This window comes from Lutra lutra, chromosome 8 (genome assembly GCF_902655055.1).
Source record: "Lutra lutra chromosome 8, mLutLut1.2, whole genome shotgun sequence".
NCBI classification, from domain to species: Eukaryota; Metazoa; Chordata; class Mammalia; order Carnivora; family Mustelidae; genus Lutra; species Lutra lutra.
The window spans coordinates 134,114,347-134,122,852 of NC_062285.1; the positions used below are offsets into that span (position 1 = coordinate 134,114,347).

Here is an 8,506-nt window from a genome sequence, read left to right on the forward strand (position 1 = left end):
TTGTCACCGACACCATGTGAGGCTCTGCATGGGAACACGTGTGAACCCATGCTGGGCTTACATCCCCCTCTCACCACTACCGACTTGTGCTAGCGGCTTTCTCCAGCCCGGAACATTCCAGACTCACCACCTTCAGGGTGTGATTATACCCACAGAAGTTAAGGCTCAGCTTTTGAGTTTCTAAATAAAAGTCTGAAGCGTGTGTCTGCGCACAGCCCAGGGAGGAAGGAGATGCTCGCCCAGTCGGTGGGCACAGAGGAAGCCCGCGCTTCCTGAGACGCCAGATCAGGTGGGGGAGGACAGGCAGTTGAGAGTTAAGTAGCCATGGGGCTCCTGTGGGGTTCCCCTAGCTCCTCCGGGGGTTCCCCTAGCTCTGCCCCCCAGGGTCAGCAGCCAGCTGTCAAAAGCACCCCTGGTGGAAGAACACAGCGCCCGGAGGGCATGGCAGCGCACACCCGCCACATCCCTGCCAGAGGCTGCTGTCCCACTGTCCCTGCCAGAGCCGGGCGGCCCAGACACACCCCAGGAGAACAGGCAAAAGGAGAACTCAATGCACCAGCATGATCCCTTGTCTAGAAGGGACCAAGCAGCAGAAGTGTAGAAAAAGCAGGAACGGAGTAGAGGCAAGAAATAAGAAGACGTTTAGTTCCTGTAAACGTCACGTGAAGTCGTGGCCTGAAGAAGTTGCTGCCCAGAAGGTGACCTCAGCGGGGGGTGAGGGGAGCGTGGACACCCTGGGCCCAGCAGCTGAGTGAGTGAATGCCCACAACCCACCCAGCGTGGGCTGGGGGAGCATCCTGAGGCCAGCCCAGGTCACCTGAGGGGCTGCAGGGGCTGGGTGGTCCCTCCCCTCCTCACTCTCCTCTCCCTTCTCACCACCTGCCAGCCCCTCTGGTGAACGCCCAAGGGCTGAGGGGTGTGACACCCAAGCCCCTAATCCTGTCATTAGTGATAATTACTCCAGTCGGCACCAGGGGAGCCGGAGGGGACGGCCTTGGCACACACCCCAGGCATCTAACCATCTGCCCACTGTGTCAGAATGCCAGGGATCCCTGTTAGGCCCTCCTGCCATCGCCGGCCGGGCACAAGGCCCATGGGAGGTGGGGCAGGAGGCATGCAGCTGCTGCCCAAGCACTTCCCCAGGGCCACCCCCCCCCACCCCGTCTCCTGGGAATTCATCCCTTCCACCTGCCCCAAAAGCCTCTCCCTCTCATCTCAGGGTTGTCCTGTGGCCCAAGTCTGGAAACCTGCCTCTGCCCCTTGCTGTACTGCTTCTGCCTCCTGTTGGCTGTGTGACCCCAGGGAAGTTGCTTCCTCCCTCTGGGTGTTTCCTCCTCCCTTAAACCAGGGGCTGGATTTAATCGCCTTCCAGCTGCTTCATCCTGCAAACCTCTCCCACAGGGCTTGTGTCCACCTGCAGCCCTAAGGGTCCTATTGCTTCCTTCCCTTCTCCCTTTAACCCCACCCCTGCCACTCTACTCCCTCCTCCCTCTGTCCCCCTCCTCCCCTGCCCTCCCTTCCCCTTTCCTTTCCTAGCCCTGCTCCCACCTGCCAGCAGTCTCCTCTCTCCCTGTCAATTAGACCGGCTCTGGCAGGGTGCTCAGAGAACAGGCTAGGGCACCCAGCTGGAAAATTGGGTGTCGGCGGCTGCCTGGAATCCTAATGCCCCCAACCCTGCCCTCCTCCCCTCTCCCCTCTCTCTGAGCTGCTGGCTGGGGATGATCCCACTCCCCTGCTGCTCCCCCTCCCCCAAGACCTGTGGGCACCTTTCACCTCCCTGAATGGGAGCCAGTGCCCCATTCCACTCCCCTGCACCCCACCAAGCCCCTCTGTCCCCTCCCTTGAGTTCTGGCTTTCTGGCTATGGGCAGAATCCAAAGCTTGGAGGAGAGAGCACTGGGCTGGTAGTCCCGAGTGTGGCCTCCCTGCCCATCCCACTCTGGGCCTCACTTTGCCCATCTGTAAAATGAGATTCCTCCTCAAAGCCCCACTGCGTGGCCTCCACACCTTTCAGTTTTTTGGCCAAAGCAAGAGGCTGCTGAGAGTTCACTCCGATCCCGCTCTGGTGGCTGGCCTCATCATTTATTTTGTTTTGTTTTTACTAAGAATGGGCTTCTCACAGACCTTCCCTCTGTCCTGGGGACCGCCTCCTGCCTGGCCCCCAAGCAGACAGTGTTTGCGTGCCTCCTGGGGCCCCCTAGGCTCCCTGACTCTGAGCTGGCAGTCCTCCAGGGTGGGGTGGGGGCACACAGGTGACCCCAGCCCTCCTTCCGCCCTCCCAGGCAGCCCAGGAAGGTACCTCTGGCTGGAACTGGAAGATGCGGTCTCCCCTCCCCCCACCTGCTCCCATCTGAAGCCAACACCACCACCCCCAACCCTGTCTCAAAAGCCCAACCCTGTGTGGGCTCCTCAGACCCCGATATGTCAGACATTGGCAAGGGGGGGAGGACCCCGATGGTTCATCCATCTTGGTGGGTTTCTTTAGTAATTAATGTTGTTTTTCATAATGATTGTTTAATTACCCAGGTAATAAGTAACCCTAGCGAGTAGCCTCTTAGTGTCCTCCTTAGAACGCACAGTCGCTCAGCCGGTAGGGCCTATGCAGGACCCCAGGGGACCTCCCATCAGTCCAGACTCCAGCAGCCTTCAGGGAAGAATCTTATCAAGTACCAGCTGTGTGCTGGGTACATGCTGGGACTCTGGGGACATAGTGAGGAACCCGACAGACAAGTCCTCTAATTAGTAAAGAAGATCATTTCAGAGTATAATGGTAGGAAACCTAAGAGTGAGGAGATAGTGACTTGGGGCAGCGTCAGATTTGAGAGCTCTGGGGACACCCAGACACCCAGGGGAAGGGGACACTGAGAAAGGGCCCCGAATGATGAGAAGCCAATATGCAAAGGTTTGGGGCTTGCCATTCTAGATGGTGGGAACAGCGTGTGCAAAGGCCCTGAGGCTGAACACGTGGTTGTCTGAGTCACAGGCGGCCAGTGCAGCTGAGACCGAGGGCGGTAAAAGACACAGTCCAAGTTAGACCACGTCTTGCCTGGTTGACCCTAGAAATTACAGACAATGTATTCTAAGCAAAAAAAGCAGCCCTTGGAGGTTTTAAGCACAAGAGAAGCAGTGTCTCCTTTTGTTCGTTTTAAATGATCTCAATATTCTGGCTGCTGGCGCAAAGTGCGTAGATAGGGATGGTGTGGCTAGAACGGAAGCTGGGAGGCCAGTACAAGGGCTGTGCAGTGATGTGGGCAAGAGACACTGGAGGCCAAAGGGGTTCTGGCCATAGAGTGTCGTGGGGTGAGGTTCTATCCACGACAGTGAGAAGCACTTTCCAGGACCCTCTGCCCGGTTCCCTCCAGCTCTATATCTTGGTTCTTTTTAATTTCTTCCTCCTACCAAAGTTCTGCCTCCTCTTACATCCAGCCTCCAGCAGGGAAAGTCAGGTGCTTCTCAGCTTTGTCCAATTCTGCAACTGCCCTGCTGGGGAATGGAAGGGAGGCAGAGGGGTGTTCAGGTCCTGGAGGGAAGGAGGTACAAGGAGCAGAGCCCCCCACCCTGGGAGGGTGTCTAGTCCAACAGCAGCACTTATAAAAAACATCCAGATCTTTCACACCGCAAAGGTTGACCTCCAGCCATTTTTTCTCCGGGAACTTATTATGCTAAGAGTGACCGAAGAGTGACCTCCTCGGCTTTGAGTCACTTCACAAAAGTCCGCGTTCTATTACCCGAATCTGGGTCATGTCAGGGTCCAGAAAAGGATGCAGCGCTGGAAGCGAGGAAAAAGGCAAGCCACACAATGGGAAGAGATATTTGCAAACAGGAGTCAGTTACCAATCAAGGCGAGAGAAGGAGATAACCTGAGAGCAAAGTGCACCAGTGACTTGAATGAGCTGCGCCAAAAGGGGTGCTCACGGGGTTCCCAGAGATGGGAGCAAGGGCTTAGCTTCATTATCAGGATCACATGGATTACCGGTGTATGCCCCTCCCCCGGAGGAAATGAAATGAAAGAGCTAGACCGTATGGAGGGCTGGCAAGGAGGCAGCACAATAAGAACTTCCGCGAACGGTTGGCGGACGGATGTGGAAACTGGGGCAAGGACGAGGGAAGCTCTCTGATCATAAAGCTGAACGTCCACACCCCCTCTGGCTGAATGATTCCTGCCGCGGTGAAGAACCATTAGGAGCGAGCACAGAGACCCCCAACACCTGCTGAAGTTCGTTCATTGCAGCTTGATTCCTCGTGGTCCCATTCTCAAACAACCCACATGAGGGTCAGGAGGGGAAGGGCTGAATCAATGGTGGTATATTTCACAGCCGGGAGAACAGGCCACGTACAGCACACTCAACGCGGGAACTCTCGCAGACACACTGCTGAGGGAAGGCAGCCAGACCCAGATGACCACATACCACACGATTCTGTTCATCGAACATTCATTCACACGAGTTAGGAGTCGAGAGAGCCGCAATCCTGGCAGGGCAGCCAGAGACCCGAAGGAGACATAAGGGGCCTCGTGGAAGGCTGGTCATAAACCGGGTCTTTCCCCAGAGGGCTGTGTCGTGAGCAAGCTCACTTTGTGAGAAATCTCACATTTTGATCTGTGTACTTTCTGTGTGTGTGTGTGTGTGTGTGTGTGTGTGTGTGCGTGTACATATATAGTAACTTCAAATGTGTTAACTTAAAAAAAAAAAAAGGAAACCCTGCAGCAGGGTTTCGATGGGGAGGTAATAGGCATTCCCTAGCCCCACAGGACATTGGTGTGTGACCTTCCATACCTTTTTATACGCAATTGTATAGCTCAGTTGGATTTAAAACACACGCGCACACACACAACTGGGATTCTGCCATATCCTATTGGGTTGTTTTTTTTCCTATAATAGAGGCTGTCAACCTTGGCACTACCGACATCTGGGACGGGACCACTCTGTGTTGTGGGCTGTCTTCTGCACTGGGGGCATTCTGTAGGGTTATAGCCCTGGCCTCTAGCTGCCAGGGTTGTTGCTCCCAAAACCAACCATCAGAAGTGGCTCCATGGCCCAAAGTCCCCGGAGAGTACAGCTGCCAGATAAAACACAGGCCATCCAGTTAACAGGCACCATCTGAAATTTTTCTGACTTTAAAAAAATTATGCATTGTTCACCTGAAATTCAAAGTTAACTGCTTGCCCTGCGTTCTCATTTGCTTCATCTGGCAACTTACTTCGGGGACAGAATCGTTCGGGTTGAGAACCCGCGGCACCTGCCGTGTGGCTGGGTCCCTCTCAGGACACGAGGTCACCCCTCATTCTCTGCGACGGCTCTGTTGGTTCCGTGGCACAGAACGGGCCCTGGCTGGTTGGACCCTCCGTTCTGATGGACGATTTGCTTGCGGCCGGCCCGGAGGTTTCCGCAGCGGGGAGCCGTTCCGGGGAGTCTCGTGGGCACCACCAACACAGCCGCGGTTCGGCACGGCAGGAAGCAGGAGTGCCTGGGGTTCCTGGGGCAGCAGCAGCCTCTTCCGTCTTTCTGCGGCCTCCGCCATCGTCTCACAGGTGTCCTCCTGGTTCTCACTCCTGTCGCCGCGAAGGCGTGGATACTGTTGGAGAGGACGTGCGGGGAGCACATGGGCAGTAAACACCACTCAGCTCACTCCGAATTGGCCCTGTTGCTAATACTCCCTTCTACACCAGGAGTATCAAGCAGATTGTGGGCCACCGCCCCTCCCCCCGCCCCAGTCTCCCCCTTCCCCAACCCTCCAGTACATGCCTCTGCTCTTAGATACTAGAGATGCTCTAACCCAGGCCTGCTGCCATCACACTGCCAGCTCTTGTGTGTCCCCCTGTGGCTTCCTTGCGCCTCCTCAAACAAGCCAAACCCCACTCGGCCTCAGGGCCCTTGCATCTGCTGCTCCCTGTCCCTAGATCAGTGTCTAGGGCACCTTCTCACCAGTCAGGTCCCTGCTCAGACATCATCTGGTGACTGGCCTCCCCTCAAATCCCCATCAAATGCAGTCTTGTCTCCCCATCTCAGGATCTCCTTTCCCATTGTTGCCAGAGGCCAAATCACCTTCTGGACCTAGTCTTATCAACAGTCTTCCCACTTAGAAGGTCAGCTCCTTGAGGGCCAGAGCTCAAGTTCTTTGTCCTTGGGGCTAAGGACTGCTGTGTCCTTGGGGCCTGCTGGGAGCAGCCCGTGGAAACGGGAAGTTCTCCGCTTCCCCGACTGAACCAAGCAGGAGAGGACGTGCCTCTGTGTACCGCGTGAGTAGAAGCTGGTCCCCTACCCACAGCTACGAAGTCTAAACACTCAGAAAACCAAACCCCTTTCCTTTACCTATTTGGCAGCAAACCTGACCCAAATTGTTAGACTATTTAAAGTCTTTGTTTATCTTACTGTGAATATGGATGCAGTTTGCTGAAGAAATCATGTTTTGTTAGGGGGTGATCTTGGGCTGGGCTCCCCAAAAGCAGGGCCAGAGATAGGACTTGGATGCAGGTGGTTTATGTGGAAGGGGATGCCAGGAAGCAGGAGGCAGCGACTGGGAAGAGTTCGAGGAACTGGGAAAAGCCCAAACAAGGGTCGTTGTTGGGGTCACTGCAGAGGACCATGGGGCACAGTCGACCCTTCTACGAGGGGTCCTCTGGGACCTCGTCGAAAGGACTAGAAGCATCTGAGCACTCACCCAGCTGCCCTTGGGCCCTATCAGGTAAGGGTATCCCCAGAGGCACTCACTCCCCAGAACTTCCCAGCTGCCCTTGAGGGGGGCCACTGTCTGTAAGAGGTTGAAATCAGAGAGGGCTGAAGACCTCAAGGAGTCCCCAGCATGAAGCACCCTCACCCTGCAAGGGAACACCCCAGAGTGGGGCATACGCAGCAAATCGCTAAAATCTGGAACACGTCTGGCCCCAAAGTTTCAGGTTCCTAGGACAGATCGCCAGGTTCCAGGAGCCACATTGAAGAGAGTCCCATATGGACTTTTGGATATTTTGATTTGGCCAAGAGCCCTCTAAACCGGCTGTCTACACCACACGCTCCCTCTGACCGAGTGTGAATATAGCCCATCTACCCCCACAGATGACAGTGGGACGGTAGCTCAGTGGTGACAGGAAAGGCAGACACTTGCGTGTGTGCCCTGTATCAGGTACTGTTCTCAGAATTATTGCTCACCGAGACTACAGATGAATGCTGGTTTTTGTTTTTCTCAATCTTTTTTTTTTTTTTTCAGGTGACTTAACACCCAAAAAAGTCACAAGGCGCTGAAGGGACAGATCTGATCCATGCATGCAGGTTAAGTCCACGGCAGGAGTCCAGCCCAGGTAGCTTATTAACCACAGTGTCACACGGTCTCTAGTGCTACAACAGTCTTTTCCTTCTCGCCAATCTCCTGAACAAAAAAGGACAGTTCATGATCTGACTTCGCATTTTTTAAAAGATTTTATTTATTTATTTGAGAGAGAGAATGAGAGAGAGAGAGCATGAGAAGGGGAGAAGGTCAGAGGGAGAAGCAGACTCCCCATGGAGCCAGGAACCCGATGCGGGACTCGATCCCGGGACTCTGGGATCATGACCTGAGCTGAAGGCAGTCGCCCAACCAACTGAGCCACCCAGGTGCCCATGACTTTGCATTTCTCTATGGTCACTTTATCAATTAGAATTAGGCATGGGGACAAACACTAAGCCAGAAATGTATTGCTCAAGTAAAATCTTGAGCTTGGCCATCTAGGGCTGACATGGCAGCTCTTCCCCACAGTGGCATCACCCAGCCTCTTTTCTTGTTACTTGCTGTGTATAATCTCTTGTTCCCAGGATCTCACAGTACAGCATGGCTGCCAGATCCCCAATCATCATGTCCTGTCTTCCAGCCAGCAGAAGAAAGGAAGGATAAAGGAAAAGGAGACCAAGAGCACCTACCAGCTATCTTTTCAGGAAGTTTCCAGGAATCTGCTACTTCTCTCTGGCCAGAACTTGGGCACATGGCCTCACCTCGATGTGAGGCTAGGGAGTGTTTTTATTCTAGATGACCCTGTGGCCAGCCAAAAATCAAGGAGTTTGCTCCTATGGAAGAAAGGAGGGTGGGTATTGGAGGACAGCTAGTGATCTCTGCCACATTGGAAAGTTTCTTGGCCATTTTCATTTTACCACCTAAGAATCATCTTTCCAGTACTCTCCTTTTCCTATTGTATGGGTTACCCTTGTCTTAGTTTGAGTTATCCTTCGTATGGGGGACTCACTACTTACCAAACAATCTGTAACAACCATGCTTGGCCCTGAAGATTGATGTCAAAATCAGATGCGCACATATTAGCACCAGACCAAATGCTGGCTTCCTTTCCTTGAAGTCAGGGGTTCCCCGATGCTGGAGGGTCTCACAATCTCCTAGAGTGCTAAGAACTCAGAGGCTGGGCTCATCGAAAGGCAAGGAGGGCCTGCAACTTTGTGCTTTTGCCAAGTTGCCCCGGCAGGAAGGATGCCCACTGAAGTTTGAGGTTGCCCTAAGTTGTTAGCCGAATTCTCCATACCGTCATTCAC

The 8,506-nt window shown here is 54.2% G+C and overlaps 1 long non-coding RNA gene across 1 annotated transcript; it reads left to right on the forward strand.

Annotated features, from left to right (window-relative positions):
- Window positions 1–439: 439 nt before the first annotated feature.
- Window positions 440–8,233, forward strand: LOC125107666 (uncharacterized). The gene is made up of 3 exons (XR_007129627.1): window positions 440–751; window positions 7,203–7,293; window positions 7,784–8,233. It is a non-coding gene; the product is annotated as an uncharacterized LOC125107666 (long non-coding RNA).
- Window positions 8,234–8,506: the final 273 nt, after the last annotated feature.